The following is a 24,961-nucleotide window of genomic DNA, read 5'->3' on the forward strand; positions in this document are numbered from 1 at the left end:
CACCAAACACAAAACTTTTTACTTACTAATCTTGGCAGGCAATTCAGGCTTTTGTTCTTGGTGCTCTTCTCCAAGAACACGGACAACTCGACCAAAACAGTTCCATTTATTATTCCATTGTTTAGAAAGAAAACTATTTTTCTGCATATGAGTGAAGGCTTCACTCTGGTCAAGTTTTGCATTTTCCAGCACTGCCAGTCAACCATTTTCTTTAGGCCCATTTGAGAACTAGTATTTAAACAAACACAAAATAGTAATTAATTAAAGAATTGAAACCCATTCTGTTTCCCTCCCCTTTGCTAAATATTAACCCAGTTAATTATGTTACCTAGCAAAGCACAAATAAGCAGCATATATAAAAACCTTCTTCTTTTAAGCTAAGCTAAGGATTCTCCACGAGCTTATGCCACAGAAAACACCGACTAAACATATGCACACGAAAATAGCACATGCCATTGATAAATCAGCCGCATTTAATACTGACAATAACGATAGACAAGGTTAGTTTATTATTTTTCACAAACTTTCAAGTGCAACATTAAAGCACATTAGTCCCACGTGTAGTGTGTGCAATTTTAATCTAGATTGATTATTTTGTTCAACACATGCTATTAATATGGTTACATTATGGAAGTTTAACTTTGCGAGTTTTAAACAACATCTCGCTCCATCAACTCCCTCATCTGGTGATTTCATAATCACCAAACCCCACCCAAACATTTTCCGTAAAAATGTTATCTATATTGATCATGTTTTGAACATTCTCTGTGTTAGTTTTTCTAAAGCTTAGATTCAGCAATTTGTCTACTACTCTCATATTGAGCTCTACAAAACTCTTCCAGTTCTATTTCTTTCTCCTGTTCCTTTCAGAGCTTATAAATTCTCTTCTTTTCCCTCACAAACTTCTTGCTCTGGTGTAACATGCAACTAATCTTTAACAAAAGTATTACTATAGCTATTACTATTACAGGATAAAGTATTTTCCCAATGATTGAGCTGCCAATCTCTTGGAACCAATGTTTAATTGCTGTGAATCTTTTAGCCAAGCGCTCTGTAAAACTTTCATCTTCAACAGGTTCTATTTCAGTATGTATTTCTGTTAAATTCTTTATATACATTTCTATATCTCTACTTTTATCTGAGATATATGTACAGCAATGTTGGACATGCAATGTCCCACAGACTCCTCCCTCTTTTTTTAGCAGAATGTCTAAGGCAAGACGGTTCTGCATTACCACGGATCTCATAGCAACAAGTTCAGTGTCAACTAATTGAAATCCACTTGCTGTGTCTGTTGACAATCTGTCAAAAACTGTAGATACTTTTCTGATTTTATTTGCATTCAGGGTAATTCCCACCATAGGTATTATTGCACCAAATATATCTCCCATAATTTCTGAAAAACATTCTCTCTTAAATCTGCTCAGGTGATCACCTATTTCAAATGAACCCTTTGAATTTCTATCTACATGGAAGATCTTTGGGAAAACTAAACCAGCAAAACAAGTCCCATACCAATGGTCGGGAAGACTGTAATAGGCTTTATTCCCACAAATGAAATAAATTCCAGGAAAGATCGGATCTTTGCCCCCTTTAAATTCCCAACCCCCTATAATACGATAGGTATCTTCACATTGACTTACCCCAACAAAGTAATTATCATATAACGTGTTATCTCTCCTAATGCAAAGCTTTCCTCTATCAGGTTTATCTATGTTAATAGCAACATTTTCATTTCTTCCATTATGTTTCTAGTCTTCCTTTTGCCAAAACTTAGATTTAGTATGCTTCGTCATCATATTTCTCTTATAAATTGCTCTTCTCTCTTCCACCATATTTAGCAACGTTTTTTCTTCTGTTCTCAGCTTACATGTTAGATTATTTTTGAACGCATACTCATAATTGAGTTCACCAGTCACTTAGAAAAATTCCCTCATCTGCTTCGCAGGTTTCACTTTGTTTAAGTTATTTACAACTTTTAGATTTGCAAAGATTTCATCAAAGTCAGAATAATAATATTCCAACTGACCTGTTTCATAAAACAAGCTTGTTATTACACTACAAGTTAAGCCATAGGTAAGAGGAAGCATATTATACGTCACCCCTTCCAAAACTGAAGCAGGTAACTTCACAAAAACATAGCAATCTTTGACATTCATCACCTTAACATATTCGGACAGGAGTCTAGAGAAAGTATTACTCGAAAAATCACCAACAGATCTATCTTGGTGGATCTCTGGTTTTGCACAATGACTCTATTAGTTTTGCCTGCTACATCATGAACAGCTTGTTTAGTTTCAGCTTTACTAGTCATATTAGCTTTGTATATTTTTTTGTCAATTCCAAAAGGGAAAATAACAGCTAAAATTAAGCAGACCAAAATTATTAAAAACACACCAATAGAAGACATTTTACAACACCTTCTTAGGATAGAATATCTCGAATTATTGTTAGAATTAGGCATCTTTTACTTGAGTCAAAAGCCTTTCAGAAAAAACAAAAATTAAAATTCTTTAAAAAAATCAAACTAAAATTAACAATTACACCCCCCCTTTTTTTAAAAAAAAGAATCCACAAACAGCTTTTTTCGACGTTACGTCTTACAATGTGTTTTTCCAGCTAACACAATTTCTTCGACCTTGTGTCACCTAACACATTTTTCTCGACCTTATGTCAATCACAATTTTAACCTGAAATTAAAAATTCAATCAATATCACTCGTGTCATCTATTTCTTCCTGAATACTACTGCTCACTTCCACTACTGGTGGGATAATAATATAGGTCCATTCAGGGGACTTATACTTCTGGTTTGGCTTTAATGGTATTTTTCCCCTACTGCTAATCAATTCTATTTTCTTTCCTGCTTGATTTTTCTTATCTGATTCACTTTTCTGGCTTGAAATCTCGTTTATTTGTTCTTTTGACTTATTCACTAATTTGAATTTCAGACCTTCATTCTCATTTGGCCAATTATCTCCTTTTCTGAATAGTTTCTTCTTTGGCTCAGATTGATTACATTCAGTTCTCCAAGCTCTTTTTCTGAATTCTCTCACTTTAGATTCTTCATCACTTTCTGTTTCTGAGACTTGTATTCTAGATTCAGGTACTTCTTTACTCGGCAGCTTCACTCTGTTAGGAACATTATCCTTATAGCTGGTACTTGGTAATTCGAATTCTTCTTCTTCTCGAATTACTTCCAATCCACCAGTTTAAGAATTTTCGTACCTTCTTTCAGAGCTTCTATTCTGCTTTTCAATACTTTCCTGATCTTGATTCACTTCTTGATCAGACTCTTTATCTGCTTCTTTGTCTAGCAGATCTTCATCATTTTCGGAGTCTAGTATCACGATCTCCAAATCTTTTTCATTCGATGCCTGATTCACATCTGCATTTTCCAGATCTCGACTTTCTTGTCGATCTTCAGTATCTGGATTCTCAGGTTCTTCTTCAGAGTCTGAATCAGTTGTTGTATCACCTTCTTCGTCAGAATTCTCAGGTGGTGGCACTCGAATAGTATGGCTAGCGTTAATCCACCTTTTCAGACCTTTACACTTAACTGCATTTGTTGTAACAAGTATCACTTGCCTCTCTTTCTGCCACCTGGGTACCAGACAATTTCTCCTTCGATGAACCTTTGTTCTGACCCAATCTCCTGGCAAAAGATCATGAGCCTGCTCCTTTTCTCTTGTGAGCACTTCAGTTCCCACCTGATGGAACACAGAAGTCACTACGTCAGACAGAGTTTTACAGTACTCCATAACTGCACTATCATTAATGCTAAATACCCTTACATCTGGAACAAATGCTTGTCTCATAACTCTGCCCACGAGAATGTCATGAGGACTTAAACCAGTTTTTCTGTCAGGTGTACTTCTTAAAGACATTAAGACAAGTGGAAGTGCGTCAGTCCACTTCATTCCTGTAAACAAGCACATTTTAGCAAGCCTATTTTTGATAGTACCATTGACTTGCTCAACAACACCTGATGCTTCTGGTCTGTAAGCACAGTGTAGCTTTTGCTTTATACCAAGTGCTTCACAAATCATCTGTAACAATCTGTTTTCAAAATGTATTCCGCGAGCAGTTTCAACCGTCACTGGAAATCCATACCTAGGTATGATTTCTCTCAAAAGCAATTTTGCCACAGTAACTGAATCATTGTGACGAGTCTGGAAAGCTTCCACCCATCTTGAAAACAGACAGATTATCACAAGGACATATCTCGATTTGTTGTGTGGAGGCATATCAATGAAATCCATCTGTAACCTGGTAAAAGGACCACCCTCCCGTCCTATGGTTCCCAAGCTTACAACTGTTTTTCTGTTCGGATTGATCTGTTGACAGATCAAGCATCTTTGGCAAAAAGATTCTGCAATGATCCTGAATTTTGGATTGTACCATGTCTGTCTAAATAACCTAATCATTGAATCTCTGCCTAAATGACCTGGACCATGATACATTCGTGCCATGTCAGAAATTATGCAGTTTGGCATTACTGGTCTGTCATCTTTGTAAACCCAAATTCCATCTTCTTCTCTCTGCCTGCAACCTGCTTTTAGCCATGTGTCTTTCTCCTCATCATCTGCCCCATTTTGTAAATCTTTCACTCCTTGCCATGTCTCAACTACAGATATTAGCATGAGTGAGTTCAAAACATGATCATTGCCTTTATACCGATTAACTGACATACTGTTTTTCGTGCAGAACTTTGCGACTTCATCCGCATATGCATTTCCTTTTGTCATATAATCGTTGCCTTTTTTATTAGCTGTGCATTTTACCTCAACAATTTTCTCTGGTGATTGAATGCCATCAATCAATCTTTTAATCAGTTTTGCGTTCCTGATTGGAGTTCCCGCAGAAGTTAAATAACCTCTTTGAGACCAAAGCTGGCCATAGTCATAGACTACACCATATCCATATTGACTATCAGTCACTATGGTAATTTTCTTTCCTTTTGCTCTTTCACATGCACGAATCAAAGCAATCAATTCCGCTATTTGAGCTGAACGAATTCCTTTGAGACAAGAAGCTTCAACCACATCTGCAACTGTACAGACTGAATATGCTGCACTCAGAACACCTTGATCCGTTCTCAAGCATTACCCATCAACAAAATAAACAAAATCTGACTCAGGCAATGGTACATCTTTAATGTCCTGCCTTGGTTTGGTACAATATTCTGAAACGTCCAGGCATTCATGATCAATGTCATTCTCATTTCTGATTTCTGTCACAACACCATCAGGCAACAATGTGGATGGATTTAGATTCACACATCTTGCAATCGAAACGTTATCTGATCCCAGAATAACTTTTTCATATTTTGTCAATCTGTTGCTCATTAAATGCTGAGTTTTACTTCTGGTAAGAAGAATCTCAACGGAATGGGGAACATATACTTTTACAGGAAACCCCATTATTATGCCTTCACTTTGTTCCAGACTTACACTTGTTGCAGCCACTGCTTTCAAGCAACCTGGTAATGCTTTTGCAACAGGGTCAAGAACTGCTGAGAAGTGAGCAATTGGTTTTCTCAGTTTTCCATGTCTTTGAATCAAAACTGATAATGCACATCCTTCCCTTTCACTGCAATACAGCTCAAATTCTTTTTCATAATCAGGCATACCCAATGCTGGTGCTTCACACAAGCTCTTTTTTAATTGTTCAAAAGCCTCTAATTCAGTTTTTGTTAAGATAATCGGGTCTTTTATGTCTGCTTTTGTCAGTCTCTGCAATGATTTCGCAATTACCGAAAATCCACTAATCCATTGTCGACAATAACCTACCATTCCAAGAAACATTCTGACCTGTCTTTGTGTTTTTGGAGGTTGCATTGCTTGGATCATTTTTATTCTTCCAATCGTTACCTGTCTAATTCCTTTTGCGATCCTGTGGCCAAGATATTTTACTTCTTGTTTGCAAAACTGTAATTTTGCAGGAGACACTCTATGTCCCTCATCTGCCACATGATTTAAAAGAGTAATTGTATCTGTCACACAGTTGTCTCGTGTTTTTGCAGCAACAAGAAGGTCATCAATGTACTGGACCAATGTCGATTTTCCAGGCAAATCCAAATTTTCCAAAGATTTCTTTAGCAACTGATTAAAAATAGATGGACTTTCTGTATACCCTTGTGGGATACAACACCATGCTAATATGCACTCTTGGAATCTGAACGCAAAAATTTGTTGGCTCTCTGGATGCAATGGAACAGTAAAGAACGCATTACAAAGATCTATAACTGTGTACCACTCTGCATCATAGGGAATCTGATAAAGAATTACCCCTGGATTTGGTACGACTGGGCAACATGGAACAACTATTTGATTAACCTTTCTCAGGTCCTGAACTATTCTGTAAGTTCCGTTTGGCTTTTTGATTCCCATAATCGGTGAATTACATGGACTGCTCTCAATTTCTTTTAAAACACCTTCTTTTATAAATTTTTCAATTACAGGAATTACTCCCTCAATTGTTTCAGCTTTCATTTTATACTGAGGAATATTCGGATAATCTGCTCCTTGTTTTACTGTAATTTGTACTGGGTCTACATGTTTCATTAAACCCATTTCATCACCAGTCAAATCCCAAACTTTAATATTGACTGTTTCTTTTAATTCTTCAGGCAAATCATTTTTGTCAAAGGCAGGAAATAATTTACTTTCTTCTGCTTCAACCATTAACATTGTTAATTTATAAAGGCCATCTTCTTCATCTGGAGTTTGAAGCTCAATACCATCCGGTGAGCAATCTATTTTACAGTTCATTTTACAAAGGATGTCCCTCCCTAACAAGTTTACAGGACTGCTATCACAGACTACAAATCTTTGTTTGTCCTTAAATTTACCAATTTCAACTTTAATTGGATCTGTTAAATCTGTTTTAATTTGCTGATTAGCTACACCAACTACTTGGATAGTGTCACCGGAGAGAGGCAGGTTTTCTATTTCTTTTGATCTAACAGTAGAACGGGTAGCACCAGTATCCACAAGAAAAGTGATTTCTACATCATTCACTTTACCATTAATAAATGGGCCTGACTGATCTACCTCAAGAGTGGCTCCAAGCACACACTCTTCCTCCTCTCTCAGGCACCGTCATAAGTAATCATCAGACACACTTCCATCATTTTCTTTCAACCAATATTGTTGAGAAACATTCGACACATTCACTCTTGGTGATCTGTTTACCTGTTCACCTCCGCAGAATCCAGTTTCAGAATTGTACCTTTGCACATTAACACAATTAGGAAGTGGCGGTTGTGGAATCTGACTCTGCTGATTCACTAACTGTCGCTGTAGCTGTTGATTTACCTCGTTTAACTGTCGCTGTAGCTGTTGCTGCTGATTTACCTCATTCTGCATCTGTGGATTTGATGATGTATTTTTGAAATTTCTGGGCGGATTTTTACACTCACGCTTCCAGTGTCCAATTTCGCCGCAATTAAAACATGGGAGTTTCTGCTTTAATTCTTCAATATTTCCCATTAATTTTGGCTTATTAAAATTTTGCTTAAATTTCCCTTGATTCTGTTGAACATTTTTGTTTTCTAAAGCTGCAATTTGTTGTTCAGCTACTTTCACCTGTGCCCACATTACATTTTTCTGCTTAGCGTCTATCTCATCACTGCAGTATTTTGCTTTTCTCAGGATGTCATCAACTGAAAGTGATTGCCAACCAACTATTCCTGATCTGATCATTTCACCAATTTCAGGACTCAAGCCATATACAAATCTGTAAATAAAATGGCTCATATCTTTCTCACTCAGCTTCTCATAACCCCTGTATTGTTTAAAAACTAGCAGTAACCTTTCATAGAAGGAATGTACTGACTCTTTTGGCTCTTGATTTGTTCTGTCAATTTTAACCCAATCCACGTCTTTTGGGGGAATCTGGGGGCATATTACCAAGCAATAATTATCGCTATTGCTTGATTAGAGACAAACATTTACCGCAGCGCTGCGGCGATTTTTACCGCAAATAAACCTTGGTATTACCAAGGTTTAACGCAAATGCGGTAAAAATCGCCGCAAAGCATGAATATCGCTGAAAAGTCAGCGATATTCATGCATTAGCGAGCTAATGCTCTTAGCCATGTTATCCACCTCCCATTGGATAACATGGCTAAGAACTGCTCAGGGCAGGTGTTAGCTTTTGCAGATATTCCCGCTTAGCGCGAATATCTCCAAAAGTTGGTAATAGGAGATAGCGATGTTAGTGACTGTTTTCAGTCTCTAACATCTTGGCACGCCCACTTTGCATCTCATTAGTGATAAATATCACTGACATGCAAAGTGGGGCCCAAGATGGTCGCTATCTCCTACTAGCTGTCACTAACTGGTGTTAGCGGCAGCTAGGTAATAGGGAGATAATTTTATCTCTGCTTTCTTGGCTTTTAAAGCCAAAAAAGCGGAGATAAACCCCCTTGATAATATGCCCCCTTGTTTTTCAGCCATACAATTACTTTATCATACAGAGTTATAACATCTGATGAAGGTGCACCTGTTACTTTATCTCGGGTAGGTTCTTCTTTGGGCCAATCTATAGAAATTTTACATTCTGTCCAAAGATCTGAAGGAAAAACGATGTCAAAGAATCCATCAAGATCAATCCACAGAACTTTTAAGACCTTAACAAATCTTTCTACCTAACGACACCATTCCACAGGTTGTTCTCTCAATTTGGGAAAATCATTTGTGAACAGTAACAGTCCTGTCTTGACCAAGGAACATGAACATACCCTCCACCAGCTATTTCTCTCATAGGAAACTCAGATGCAACTTCCCCTCTTTCTCTTTTTTCTTCCTCTCTTTTCTTTGTCCATTTCACTCTCCATTTACTTAATTCACCTATTCTTATTAGAAACACTATCAATTCTTTTATATGAGTTATCCTTCCTATGGTGTTCATATTTTCAATATCTTTTTCAGAGAAAAATGTTTCTGCAAATGTTTCTGTCTCATCAAATCAATATCTAATTCAGCAGCTATTTCTTCTAACAAATCATATTTATTTTTCATTTTCCATTGTATGCTCTTGCAAATAAACAACAATTCATCATCCTGATATAACTTTAAACTGTCAGGACCAATTGTGCCAATAATTAATTCCTCCAAATCCGCTTTCAATTTTGCGCCATCAAGTAATTTTGATTCTGAGGACCTATTCATATTTCTTTCTCTTTCTGGAGTTCCAGAATCAGATTCTGCAACAATTGGAGATTGACCATTTGAAAAACTTTGATTAAAAGTGTAGTCTGGCATCCTTTTCTCTCGGTGAATTTCTGATAAATCTGAATAAAAATTTTCAGCCACTTTCTGAATTTCTGCATTTAAAGGGACAGTTAGAGCTGAATGTCTAATTTCTTTTTGATCAAAAACCGGAACAACGGGTTCAATTTTTACTGGTACCGTTACTGCTTCCATGCCTTTAGTTAACTGCTGTATTAATTCTTCTTTAGATCGAAGATATTCTGAAATATTTTGAGTGTCCTCAATTCTTTCTGCTCTTATTATGTTTCTTGGGATCTCATTTCTCTGATCTGGAGTTTCAGGATAATTTCTACTTTCTCCAGATGTACTAGAATTAGTTCTTGTTTCTACTCTCTCAGGAAATGTTGCATTTTTCTGATTTAATCTAAATGGAGTTTAACCAGAAATTTCTCTAGGAGGAGCACTTGGAGAAGTTCCTTGAGGAATTCTCGGGGTAGACCATGATCAAACTGGTTGATAAGGTGGCGGTTGTTTTGATTTGGTAATGTAAATTTCTTCTAAAACTGGATCTTCTAATTCACTATCTTCACCAATATTATTTTTCTTTGCAGAACTCTTTTGGCCAGATTCTTCACTAAATCTTGCTGGGTATAAACCATTAGACATGTTTCCTCGTCTCCAACGACGCATTCTATCTACATGAGTTTCTCTGTTAATGTCTAATTTAGTGCCTCTTTTTACGCCCCTATTTTCTTGTTCTAATTCAAACATCTCATCCTCCCATTCAACTAAAGCCTCAAATTGTGTAGGTCTAGGTTTTGGTACGAGAGACGTCATTTTTTCGCTCAAGTTTTTCAACACTTTAATATTAAATGACCCATTGTCTGGCCATGCCAATACACCATCATCTTTGGTATATTCCATCCAATTCTCCATCCAAAGAACAGTATGATAACCAAATTCACCTTCCATATAGGCTGCAGGTGTTTTATACTTATGTAGTAATTTTCCACCTCACGTTTCTATTTTCTTGTCACTTTTGAAAATATTTTTTAATTTCTGAAACCATGAAGGCTTCTTTTCATCATACGAGTAATAGTAACTCATGTTTTAAACAAATCCACTTACTATAAAAAGATCATAAATATTTTCTTGTTGTTCCGCTATTCTAGCCAATCCGTGCACGAAACTCACTAACAAGCCAATTAGGTTAAGCTACGTCACTATTCTGTTCGGCCAATAGAATTGCCGTATTTCAGAATGAGCCAATCAGGTACAAGCCTGCAAAGTCACATGAGCCAATCAGTGCGCGAACACTGTGACGTATGCTAGCCAATCACAGCGCGAACCTGGTGACGTATGCTGCCGCTGCAGCTTCACTGTCTCCGATTCACTCCTTGAACTAACCCCTCCTTTACAAAATATTTTCACAGCGCCATATTTTACAAATTTTTCAATGAAAGTTAGTTAGTAACTTCACATAAACAAACCATTTGTCTGTTTCGCTAAAATAAAGAGATAACTTTTACAACCATTCAAGTATCCTTTGACGTGAAATAGACGACGCTATTTTCACAAAATATTTTTCTATCATACGCATTCATACAGAAAGAATCCCTAACCATTCATACATGAAATTTATGGTAGGACTTTAACCCACCAACAAAATATCCTCACTTAGCAGTAAGAAACAACACTTCCTTACCCTTCACTCAAGCTTGGAAAAATTCTACTACTCTTTTCACAGTGAGTTTTAAAACAGGACAGTTGTCCCTATACTCGAAAGCTACGATTTCATAGACAATCCTTACTATACATTCAACTACCTATCACACCTAAGGTCCCTAAACTTGTGCTGTACGTCCACAACACTAGTGATATATGTCAGTACCACTATTTTAAAACAGAACAAATGAACTGTGTAACCTTACTTGTCACATTACTCTTACCGGCACACTAGGAATTTTCTCACTGCTGGAAAAGTACTTTCGACTACATGTAACAACTGAATAAACTTATCATGTTTTAGACATGTATCCTATGTATCTACATGTAGCATGTCAGTTACCATAGTAACCATCCTCTGCTACCAGATAATTGATCCAGCGCTCCTAATGAAAAACTGTCTCACAAACGTTACTCATCTCCACAATACTCACCATTAATCATAAATCACTACCTAGGCCCATAAGACTGAATCATGTGACCTAATTAAAACACACTATTCATAAACTATTTACAAAATTATATACAACTGCAGTTTAATGTATTTAACCATGGTTTTGATCACACAACATTTAATTAAGTCACATAGGCGAATGGATCTAATAATGATAACTAGACAATGAATAAACAAGACCAGCTTGTCATTTCAAAAATCTAATTTTTATTAACTTTATTATATTAAAAAAAATTGCATTTTTATTCTGAAATCATTATTTTATTAGCAACTTGAAAGCATCATTTCAAGGAAGGCTCATTAGTCTGACATTTAAAGAAAATCATTTAGCATGAATTAATGCAAATAAAGTTTTCCATTCTCAAATTCTATTTCCCTGACAAAACTCTCTTCGCCTAAATGTAAAATTAATAAAGACAGTTATCCTTACGTGCACCAAAAGTCCAACAGCACATCATTCAGGAATCAGGAAGCAAGAGCCCCCTTCTGCCTGTAGGGACAGTTTTTATATCTTTCTTACTAGCTAATCTTCTAAAAAAATGCACTTTTCCTTGCCATCAGGGTTCCCATTGGTTGACAGATGTCAGACCATCTTCATGTCATACTTTCCTGACCAAGTCCGGGGCACATGATAAGCCCTTATTGTTCTTAGATTCCATCCTTCTAGCTTCCTCGGAAAAGAAACATTTCACCAAACACGAAACTTTTTACTTCCTAATCTTGGCAGGCAATTCAGGCTTTTGTCCTCCTTGGTGCTCTTCTCCAAGAACACGTACAACTCGACCAAAACAGTTCCGTTTATTATTCCATTGTTTAGAAAGAAAACTCTTTTTCTGCATATGAGTGAAGGCGTCACTCTGGTCAAGTTTTGCATTTTCAAGCACTGCCAGTCAACCATTTTCTTTAGGCCCACTCGAGAACTAGTATTTAAACAAACACAAAATAGTAATTAATTAAAGAATTGAAACCCATTCTGTTTCCCTCCCCTTTGCTAAATATTAACCCAGTTAATTATGTTACCTAGCAAAGCACAAATAAGCAGCATATATAAAAACCTTCTTCTTTTAAGCCACCAGGATTCTCCACAAGCTTTTGCCACAGAAAAGACACGACAAAACATATGCACACGAAAATAGCACATGCCATTGATAAATCAGCCGCATTTAATACTGACAATAACAATAGACAAGGTTAGTTTATTATTTTTTACAAACTTGCAAGTGCAACATGAAAGCACATTAGTCCCGCGTGTAGTGTGTGCAATTTTAATCTAGATTGATTAATTTTTTCAACACATGCTATTAATACGATTACATTATGGAAGTTTAACTTTGCGAGTTTTAAACAACATCTCGCTCCATCATGAGTCACACTATTCTACGTGTCTTACTCTGGGATAATCACTTAGAAGAGATTTTCTTCCACCTCATTGATGTCCATCTGCAGAGTTGGGTTGCTTTCTAGCTGCTCTGATTCTCTTCAGTCTCTCAGCTAGGAAACCAGATGGCTCCAAGTCACAGGAACACCAATTTTCCACTACTGGACTTTGCTCCCACATATGATTGTTATCCAATCTCTTGGCCCAACTGGCTAAATTTAGAGGAGTCCAGACCACAACTCCTCAGAATGCACTAATATTAAATCAAAACTCACAACTAGAAAATATGTTTTCTGATGACATGAAATCCTCTGGTCACCCTACTTTCAGCTGCTTATGATACAACTGACCACGCCTAGGGGTGGGCGGAAAATCCGTTCCGCTCGCGGATTTTGCGGATTTTCGGGAAATCCGCAATCCGCGAGATTTGCGAATCTCCCGCAAAATCCGCAAATCCGCGAGCAGCGGATTTTGCTCGCACTGCTCGCACTGTTCGCGTGAGTTCGTGTGAGTTCGCGCCCCGCGAATAAGTGCAAAATTGCAGAAATACGATCTTAGCAAAACTGAAAGTAACTACTTACCAGGTTCAAAAGTTCAGGCTCATCATTAGTAGCCATTTCCTGTAGTGCTTCCTGAGGGGCCCCTCCAGAGTTCAGTTGCCAGTTGAAACTATTATGTGACCCTGCTCTGAACCTCAGAATAGTTGCACATATGCCACAAAGGTCCTGAATTACAGCTAAGGGAGACAAGCAGGAGCCAGGCTGGAAGTTAAAATCCATTAATCAGCCCCTAATTCATTATTGTCAGTTGGGGCAGGGCAGGTGTTGTAACTAATTTTGCAACAATGAAAGCACTTAGCAAGTGCAAAAGATCACTAATCAGGGCGCACTAAGGAAGCAGGTGCCAGCTAAAAAAATATTCTGTGACACATTAATCAGCCCCAAATTAATTCAGGTCACTTGAGGCAGGGAAGGTGTGCTTTGCTTTGCCGAAAATAATGTACACTGGACAACCAGAGGGTGTGGTGATGAAACAGAGGGTGGCATGGGTGGGCCAGAGGGTGGCATGAGTAGTCAGAGAGTGGCAGTGGTGACAGAGAGTGGCAGTGATGAAGAAGAGTGTCCCAAACAGGCTGGACACGTAGAAACAACAAGTTCGCGAAACTTGCGACCCGACAGGTAAGTTCGCAATTTGCGAAAGTGTACAAAACCCTCGCGAACTGGCAGAAACACGGGCGAACACAAAAAAAAAAAAAATCCGCAAATTCGCGGGAATTCGCGGATTTTGCGGATTGCGAATCCGCAAATCCGCAAAATTCGCGAACGCGAGATCCGCAAAATTCGCTCATGCCTAACCACGCCGTAACACTGAGCAGGCTCAGAGTAGGTGGCAATTTCGATCAGCAAATGTGTGGGTTCTTCCACCTCGTACTCCTGCAAAATACAACACTTTCAGATAGCAGGGTATGGGAGAAGATTCCGGCACTTCTGGAGGACCGTGGCAGTACAGATTTTCACTCGAGTACTGTAGAGGCTGTGGCAAAGTCAGTTTAAACAGCAACATAAACACTTGTACGAAACACTAAAATGAGAAAATCGAAGGTCAGGTGTTCAGTGTTTCATCAGATTGTCATTATTGTTAGTTATGAACATGGAGACTTTACCCAAATGCCCTTCGACTCATTCAATGGGTTGAGACCATTTCAGAAAGCTTGGCCCTTTCACTTGGTTGTGTATGCCAAGCCAGGGCCGGCTTTAGCGATGGTACCCCCTGGTGTGACAATCCTTCTTGGTGCCCCTAATGCCCTCCTTCACCATTTGATTCCCTCGCTGCCACCTGGATCTTCAATCACATGTATTTCATTTCTTTAATAGTGCTTCTCATACTAATGTAGGGGGTCAGAGCACTTCACATCCCACATGCACCTTATTATGCAGAGAATGAATCATACAAGCTTGTAAATCAGTACATAGGAAAGGTTACATAGGAACGATAACTACTAGGTGTAGGAATCACATGTCATCTTTACTGGAATGCATTATGTTTTATGAGTGGTTGATCAGGAGAAGCACAAACTTGCGATTTAAAATGTAATAAAGTTGTTGTGGCTGGCTTTACTTATACAAATGAATTTCTACCCATACAAACTTTTTTATTTAGCAACGTTAGGATAATGAAAGACAAAGAAAAAAAACATAAGGTTCTAAACCTGCACCCTACACTTCGCATGCAGCTCTTTGTTGCCAGCCCACAGCTCACGGTCTTCTCAAAGGATTGTAACTTATGAACTGAAAGTAACAAAAGAATCTCTGTGACAAAAATAAGCCAGCGCTATCTTTGTAACATACAATTATGTGATCTGCGTTTTACACGTGTCTTGCACCAGGCACTTTGACCCTCTGCGTTACTGTATGATGTCGAAACTGCCACTAAACAAAGCTCAGATCTCCCCAGCATGCACATGAATCCCCAAAGTAATCTTGATATTAGTATTCTTGCTTGAACATTGCTGGGTACATAAGGGGCTATGTAACAGCTCCTAAAAAGAGACTAAGTCCGAACATAAATACCTTGACTGGACAAGCGTGCAAAAACTATCTGCCCAATGAGAAGGCTTCACTGGGCATAACATTTTAATTTCCCCAATTGGAGCTTTTCCTACTAAAACCAGCATACCTCAGTGGGACCTCGGCTAATGGGTATTCAACTACAAGTGGACGTTGTCAGACATAACCTTCAACATTGCCACATTTGAGAATTTTGACTTCCAAAAACTAGACTAAGTCCAAAAGTACCTTTCTTGACGGGGCCCCTGTTCTAGCTTAGCCAGCCACAGTCATTGTCAACTTGAGCATAGGACCTGACAACCACAAACATAGATGCAGTGCTGTTTCTTGGTGCTTTTTAACTTTAAAACCTTATAACTTCATATCTCCAGTTTCCCTTATTGGATTTTAATCATTTAGTTTTCATTTTTCTTAATAATTTTGTCCTGATGTTTGGCAAATGGTTTTGAGACTTTTTATTTTATTGTGTTTTGACTTTTAACTGTATTGGTTCTGCTAAATTCTTGACACATTTTGCTAATTCAAGCCTATCTTCTCTGTTTGGTTTACCTGACAAGTTTGCAGACGTATTACTTGCATGGGACTCACCTCCAAATCAACCAATAACACATTTTTTGACAGAAATGACTAGTTAGATGTATGAAATTGGATTATTATTTGGGATGGGTGACTGTCCACTTCAAGGAATAATCACAACGCTTGGCATGCTAAACTCTCGAAGTCACCTAAATTAACCTGAATAAGAAATACATTTAATGAACACATTATCACACCAGAATGACATAAATGAAATAAGGAGGGCCAGAGATATTATTTTTTTTTTATTTTAAGTAAAATAGCATCGAAAAGCGCTAAGTGCCACAAGACTATGGTCTCAGTAGACTAGGGCCTAGGCGCTTTTTCAGGCTGACCAAGATGGAATACACCAATCAGGTTTATCCTGGTCAAAGATGTTATATTCTGACTAAGGGGCTCGTTACGATGTCGGGAAGCATCACTCCTGCCCGACACCGACTCGGTCATGGGACCGACCCACACTGGGTTCCCGGTCCTGGAAGCCCAGTTAGGATGCAACTGAACACTGTTCGGTCACATTCCTATATTTCACTCTGGGAACATGTCTTATGGCTGTAAACCGGCAGTAATGCATGCTCCTATAGTGAAATTGGAGGTGCAGTTCATCCCTGCCTGTTCCTGCCACAAGGTGCAGGGATCAACACCCCCTCAGCCTCCAATAGAGGCCCTGCTGGGGACCCCCTGACATGCTTTCCAGCATAGTTTCCATGTCGGATAGAACGGCATGGAAACCATGTTGGAAACCATGGTTTGTAATCTCATGGGCAGAAAGAGAAGCCCTTGAGATTACAGGCCACATTCCGACTGGCAAACGGGCTCTCCAAGGATGTCGGATGCCAGCTGGAACGACCGGTCTTATTCCTTCCGACCACCTCCATCAAAATGAGGCAGTCGGAAAGAAATCTGACCGACCCATTTTTATGTAACAGACTGCAAGGTAAATTGCATGGAAAAACTACTTAGTTATTATGTGACAGCCATGCAATAAACAGCATGACAAATTGTAAGTCAATCTGTATGGCAAATGTCTCTACTATTTTAGGAATCCTATGGTGTAGAGTGCTACCTGTTTGCAAACCACTCCAGCGCCTCATATAGGGTAGAAAGCATTATCTGAATGTTTGTACAGTCCACCCTTAGAGTCAAAGGGCCTCATTTATGAGAAATGACGCATCGCTGCGTGAAAGCAGCGATGCGTCACTTAGTGTGCACTCCTTGTGACATACCTGATGCGTCATATTTACTGTATGACGCATCATGTCGCAAGGAGTTACAGATACGTCAGTATTTCTGACGTATCTGTATGGCGCAACAGTGATGAATTGCTGGAGTGTGTCACAAAAGTGACGCAACTCCAGCAATGCATCCTTTCACATGGGGCAAGCCCCATGTGAAAAGGCCTGCGTCAGTCTTACGCCTGCTGTGAGGCAGGTGTAAGATTTTGACGCAACGGTGTCGTAGAAGAGACGCAGTGAAATCTCATAGATTTCCCTGTGTCACTTCTACGATGCTTTTTGCGGGGGAACGCCCCCTCTGCATACATTATACCTGGCGCAGGTATAATGTAGCACAGGGGTTTACAAAGTGACGCATCAGAAGCGCAAAACTGACGCAAGACCTCATAAATGATGCCCAAAGTCTCTCACGGTGTGAAGCATTCCATATACCTCAAAAACACAACTTATTCTCCAAATAAAAAGAATTGCGTAATAAATGTACATGTGATGCAAAATGCACGACGACATCATAAAACCATGACAAATTGTAACCCATATGCATGACTAAATCACTCAGACTGGGAACCCATAGTGGAGGGTGCTGACTGGCCTCAAAGTACTTCAGCTTGACACTAGGGGTGCCAAGTGCTATAAAAGTACTCATATCATGCCATATGTGCCCACACGTACTTATGCACACAATCACACCAATAAGGGAAGACACACAAAAACAACATAAATGATTATCAACACATACTAACACACAAATATGTATGTACATGTATATTTTTTTGCACACCGTGTACTGAGGTTGGAGAAACGCATACATATATATATATTTATATATTACATATATATTGAGAGAGAGAGAAATAGAGATGCATATAGACATATAGATAGAGATATAGATATATTTTTTCTTGTGGAATATGCGTTATTGTCGAGGCATGATAGTGGTTGAATATTTTTTTAATTCAATCACATGTTGTTTCCTGGGACCTTTAAAATGCTTAATTTGTTTACATCAGTGAAATAAAAAGTCTGGGGGAACAAAGTGTGCCGCTGAGCTTTTTTGCACTCTACCAATAAAAACCATAATTGATAATGATTTTGGAAGCACTTCTGCATTAAAAGAATACATTTCCTCATTTCACCTAGACAAAACTATTTCAAAATAGGTTTTTATGTGTCTGAATGCTGCCTCTTCCCATTCTGCGGATTCCTTGCAGGGGAGCCTTAGGACCAGATGTAAAGTTGTCTTCTAACATGAATTACTTCCTCTGGATGAAACACAGGTGGAATTCTCTGTAATAGGCGGATGCATCGTGAACAGATGTGCAGTGCAAGCCGTCACCTTGATGAAAGGAGAAGGGCATGAGAACACCTTCATTCCCTCAGAAGGATATGCAAATTGCTGCAGCAACACCGCCTGAAAATCCTTTGCACCACGTTTCAATTCTTAACGCCTAGTTCTTTTGTGGAGTCAGGAGATAAAAAGAGATAGATAAAAAATATGAAATATGAATGGCGAGAGAGTTAATGTTTGCGAGCATTTTCCAATTACTTTGCAGTTATTGGAGTGTCAGAATTGCATAGTTTTGGTAGACTTTATAGTGCTTCAAACCCTTAACTAACCAGAGGAGCAGTCTAAATCACAACTGTTTCCAGGGAACCTTTAGAAGTGGACCATGGGCAGACAAGTGATGCTCTATGCTACTGCCTGCATAGAATAAATGGATGACATCCATGAGCTTCGGAGCCGTGCTCAATACATGGGGGGCGAATTGGTAACTGAGCATAAGCAATAGGTGTGGTTGAAAACGTGAGAATATGTATATTTAGTTAATATTCTTTTTTTCATTTGGGAGTGAACAATATGGGGTCTATTCGCGAAGGTAAATTGGGTAGTAAAGTACATTTATGATCAAACTTAAATTATTTATGCATGCTGGGAATTCACAGAGGGTTTAATTGCAGGTGTAAACCTATTTATAGGGGTGGAGAGATGCCTTGAGTGCAAAGTTTTCCACAGCTTTCAAGGTATGGTTTTTTTGGAAGTCTGGGAATGCCCACAACTGCAAATGTTTGTGGCCACTCTCAAACCCCTCCCACCTTTGGAAAGCATCATGAATTTACTCCGGCTGGTGTAATTCCTCTTTAAGGGTGGGAAGCAGAATGGATCACCCTAAGATTTACTGGGGGTATAAAGAAAGGGGGGTTTTCACTGTGAAAAATATTTTCCCAAAAGAGGATAAAAAGTGTGCCTTTGCACAGGACATCCTACTATTTCACCTGTCTGAACTTCTATGATATGGAGACCTCTGCACAGCGCCAATAGTGTACTGCTATAAAAGTCACCTGACCTTCTAATGAGTACACCAGGAAATCTGTATCTGGCACATCCTTTAAGGCATACTCCTTGGAATGTTGGTGAATCGGGAAAAGTATATTCAGGCAGCGATCTCTGTCCATACTTTTCTTACCTTTTTGGGATCTGGGCCCAATGTCAATGGAACATGCCTGGTTTTTACCTCTCTCTGGGTGATTGTTAATATTTCTCATTCTTGCAGGAATCAAATTCCATAGTTTAGCTGTATGAACAGAAAACAAGCTTCTCATATGCAAAGCCTGTGCTCAGCCTTGAATATGTGTGAACGAGGTGTGAAATGCCCCCTTGTCATGAACACTGTGACAAGTCCTGTTTAGACCTTCCATTTTTATTATGTACCTTCTTGCAGATTCTTTTAGTTTTTTTCAGTAGAAGTTTTAGCAGTGTAAAGTTTTAAGTATGTGAAGAAGTGTTAGTATTATGTCTGCCTCCTACCTAGACCAACATATTTTTATTGTTTTTGTTACGGGTGATGCCATAACAGCATGGACTTACTGTGGAAGCAGACATGTTTTTATTGTTTTAGTTACAGGAGCATATTGGGCCTGATTCACAAAGGTAAACTTACGGTTCTGTGTAAGTTTATGTTTTTTCCTATTCACAAAGGTATTTGACGAGCCGTATCTTTATGACTGCGAAGTCTCCGCACTGGTGGCGGTGACTCCACACATATAAAGATAGGTCTTTCTTATCCTTTTATGGGTGGAGTCTCTGCCACAAGTGCCGAAACTACACATTCATAATGATACTACTGGTAAAAAGAAGTGTAAGTTTACCTTTGTGAATCAGGTCCATTATCTATATGCAAATTGAGGTGACACATTTATCACCATATTTGTGTAGTCTTGTTGAGGCTTTATTGTTTGGAAGTACTGCTTCGTTTTATATATATGAGATAAAATTGGAGATCAGATACTATGATAACCCAGGTATGCGACCATTAATTAGAGAGGCTTTGCACCAGGACTATCACACCAGACGTAATGCAGGTTAGCAGTGACAACCAGCCTCAGTCAGAGGCTGCTCCAAGGGCAGTGAAGAGAAGTGGTCTTCAGTCTTGCACTGTTTATCATTCTCTGGCAAGAGCTGTGATAGAGAATAGCTAAACAATTGTTTTTAACCATGGGAAGGTATACTGTGCCGTCCTTTTTAAGGAACTTGATTTATAGGCTTGCTGTTTACTGCTTCTGCTACAATTTAGCATAGAGCTTAGAACAAGTGTTAGAGTGGTAACATGCCAGGAACTTGCTAGCCATATAAAAAAAATATTCATATTGTTTTTGCTGGCCATGTCATGCATAACTACATTTATTTTCTTCTTCTGAGTGGTTACTGTTCATATTTTATGCATTTAACTTGGGTTTTCGAAATAAACATTTTAAAGTTCGCCCCTTGTTTCTTAATGCTATTTTGAGTGTGTTATTCAGGGTCTGGAGTTCCACTGTGTCATTAAACGCACCTTGTGGAACTGATCGTGACCAGAAATCTCTTTCTACACAGTATTGCTCCCTCGCAGTACAACTGGATTTCTAATTCCTATTGGTGCATTGAACTAAGTCCTTGTGCCAGGAGGTTCAAAATCTGACCCCTGCAGCTGGCTCAGATCGTGGCATCAGATGAGCAAACAATAGACTGACCTTAATGGGCAGTGATGACCCCACTCCACAAGTGGATGTGGACTGTGGACTTCGTGTGTTACTAAATCCTGCTTGACAAGTCTGTTAAACCACATGTAACACTTGGGGACCACTTGAAGGGGAGAGAACTAGATGCCAAGACAATTCTTGTGGATTACTTGTCTGGTTGCTGAAGCACCCTGCTTTTGTCCTACCAAACCTCTGTCTCTGGGCTTATTGTAGTTACAGTGCCTACTTCAAACTTGATTTAGTGCTACATGTGGGAGGGTTCTAGTGATTTCCCTATGACACTCCCACACACACAAACCTAGGCCTCGGAGCCCAAGGTTAGTGTGACAGAAGACTTTTGCTATCTTGGCATTTTAGTTATGTATGCAATAAGGCAAGCAGGAACTATTGAAAAATTGGGTACGGTTGGCCCTAGGAACTTTAATCCCAATGGTTATGGAGTACCCAGGAGTCAGCCCACCCACTAGCTATTGCCAGACATAAATGGGGCATACCAGACGCCCTCTTCGGAACACTTTCTGGACTTGCAGAAGATCAGAAGAGGACTGGATATGCTGTCAATGACCTTTAAAAGAGAACTGTTTTGCAATTTGTCACTCTAAATTGCCCTAAAACGTTAGGAATAAGTCATTTAGGCAGTCATTCAGATGATTGCACATGCCACCATGAGTGATCATGCAAGTCGTCATGTTAGCAGTCATGCAAGCTATAATAGTACCAATGAAGTACTATACGCAGGCATCCCAGAGGTGACTTGGTCCCAGCGCCTGGTGGTAGCCACAAGGAAGTATAATATGGAGTCATCCCAGGAGCAACAGAATCCCAGCATTTGGCGCCAGTGCTAAACCGTCAGAAATGCGACATAGAGTAATTACAGAGAAGACCAAATCCCACACCCCCCCCAGTGTTAAGCAACCAAGATATCACAAGAGGTCTAGTCAAATGAGACAGAAATGCTATAGGTGAGGGCCTGTGCTTTTACCCAAGAAGTATTGAATTCTTAGGTAAATGCAGTCGTCAGTAGAGGTGATATCTAGAAGAATCTGTAGGTGGAATGAGTTACGTTAAATTACCAGATGGTGAGAGAATAAGAGGTGAAAGGTAAAACCAAATGAAACCAGACTTTCAACAAGTTCACCTTTTCCCAAATTGAAACATTCGAACAGGTTGCCTGTTCACAATCAAGTCCTGTGGCCAATTTTGGAAACTGCAGGTGTCAGGCTAGAAACAATTCCTCACAAATGCCTTTCTTTAACAAAAGAGACCATCAGTGAAGAAGCAACCTCACAATATAACACATGCAAGGAAATTATTTTACACACCCGCGGTGCGTCCATTGGGGTGTAGTGGCGTAGCCCCACTAAGACTGGACGCACCGTGGCAAGCTAAATTACATACATAGAAATTGCCAAAAAAGCGCCACAGCGCAGCGCTTCAATCCGGACCGGGACAGGCAAGGCGATAATGGTATGCTGTGCGATGCGGAGTGCGCAATGGCTGGGAGTGGGGCTGCTGGTCTGCTGCAGCTTGAGTGACAGTCTGCAGCAGGCCAGCAGCAGTAGTGCGCATTAGGATTTTTGGGCTGAGACTAGCCCGAGCATGCGCGACAGACCGAGTCCTTTGAGAGAGGGTCTGAAGGGGCTGGGGGTGCTGCTTCAGACGGGCCCGGGGTTTACAAAGGCGCCAGGGCGAGTACTCAGTGTGCCCCCCTAGCCAATCCTGGCGCTGCATGCAGCGCCAGGATTGGCTGGTCCACAGCGCAAAATCCATTATTGGATGCCGCGCGTGGGTGGGGGCACACTGCTCAGCACTGCGTATTATGGCCAATCATTTTGTGACTTCAGCATGAAGCCATGCAGTGGTTAGCCATTCGGGACGCACGCGCCGTGACGTTCTTGCTAGTAGTTAGTTTCTGTTTTTAACGGTCTTTCTCTCCGTAGTGTCGTCGTCGCCACGTGCAGCAGCAGCCAGTCCAGCCAGCAGATGTACAACGGTCCAAACCACAACAGTCAGTCACATCACAGACAGAGACAGAACAGTATTGAGGTGCGTGCGTGCTGTGCTGTGCTCTTATTTGACTGGGGTGACACCGGTGACATCATGTGCAAAAACTCTGTCTCCAGCGCTGCAGTGCACAGGCTACAAAACCTGGGTGGAGTTGGGGCTGAAGACAGGATGTGCTTTAAAATATTAAATGTGTTATTTGCGCGCTGTGGAAGTAACCCCGAGGTAACGTTTGCTACTGCGTAGCATTTCCGCCCAATGATTTCTGAACGGTGGCAGCATTGCGGGCACGATCCCCCTACATTGCCCCTGAACTGTTCCAAGAAGTTTTCCTTTGATTCTATCCGACTTTCTCGACCTAGTAGTAGAGAGGGCTGTTGTCCGGCTTTTGCTACGGGTTCACGTGAGGCGGCAGCATAAACTTTTTGCACTATATCCGTGGTAGTAGCCTAGACATCCCTATGTTACTCCCCAGAGTGTCTCATGAATTAGTGTTTCTGTCCCATCTCATTCTTCTGGGTCACTGTGGGAAAGAGTGTCATGTAAATGCCTGCGCTGGAGTTGTGCGTGCAATGCCGCTGCAGGACTGTTGTTTCTAAGCCCCCTTTATGCTGCACCCGTGAGTGAGTTGGTGCTCACCTTGGAGCATGGACTTTTGTATAATGTTGTTTTCAGCAGCCTGGCAGTGGTAGCAGAGCTGCGTGACTTCACCAGAGCGCCTAGTTTGAAGCCCTTCGAGGTGTAGCGTTGCCATTTTTTTCTAGGACTTATTTCAAGTTCCTCAGAGGTTAGGGGTCTGTCGACTGTCTCTAGAACCAAACCCCCTGCTTTGGTAATTCTGACAGAAAAATGCAAGCCTCCGAGTTGGTTTTTGCATCGCAGCAGTTTATTTTATTTTGCCTCTCCATCCAGATTTCCCTGTAGATGTGATCAACTCTCTGACGTGTCCCTGAACTGTGCATTGAAAAAGCCACCTGTAGTTAGTGTGTTTTACAGCTCCGAGATTTTCAAATTGTTTAGTAATATATTTTATCAAGTGTGGTTTTTAACTTTTACTTTCTCGGTCGGTCCCAACTTCCGACTAATGTTAATAACTCTCTTTTTGAAGGAGTGTTAAGCAAGTAGAAATGTATGCATTTAATGGGGAGCTCAATGTTGGTGCCATCTCTTTGTTGCTGAAACATGTTCATTTTGCTGTTGTAGTTCAGCTATGATGCTATGTGGGTATGAATGCCCGATTTAAACTGCACCTGTGCTGTTCAATTCCACTTAATCTGACACATCCCCCAGGGTCACAGCGTGCATTGGAGTGCCTGCAGGCAGCTGATGTTGATTCTCTCTGTGAACCTTCTGCCATTCCCCAGGTTCTCAACAAGTCAATGTCAACAGTTATTTGTGTGTATCCAGGTGGACACTTGTTTCTCCCATACAAGATCTTTAATAAATATATGTTCTTGGTTTTTGATGGGTCCGAGTAGGGTTTTGGCTGGCAAGTTGCTACTCACACCCTAGAAGTGAGACAACAGTGCAATTAGTAAGTTATGGCTTATTTTAAAGATGTGTCAGATTATTCCATTCAGGCTGCCCATTATCATAAGATCTAAGGTGTTCAGCCCATGAGGAGAACACACCTCACTGCCTTATGTTATTTTGTCTGAAGTAAGAGGACATGGAAAGAGGTACTGTCATTTCCACCTCATTATCTGTAAAGGAGCACAGATGTGTGCCTAGAGGTTTCATCTCACAAAATAATTTGCAACTGAAGCGGACAAACATTTATTTACGGGA

Source organism: Lissotriton vulgaris, unplaced genomic scaffold, assembly GCF_964263255.1.
Source record: "Lissotriton vulgaris unplaced genomic scaffold, aLisVul1.2 SCAFFOLD_1048, whole genome shotgun sequence".
In the NCBI taxonomy this organism is placed as follows: Eukaryota; Metazoa; Chordata; class Amphibia; order Caudata; family Salamandridae; genus Lissotriton; species Lissotriton vulgaris.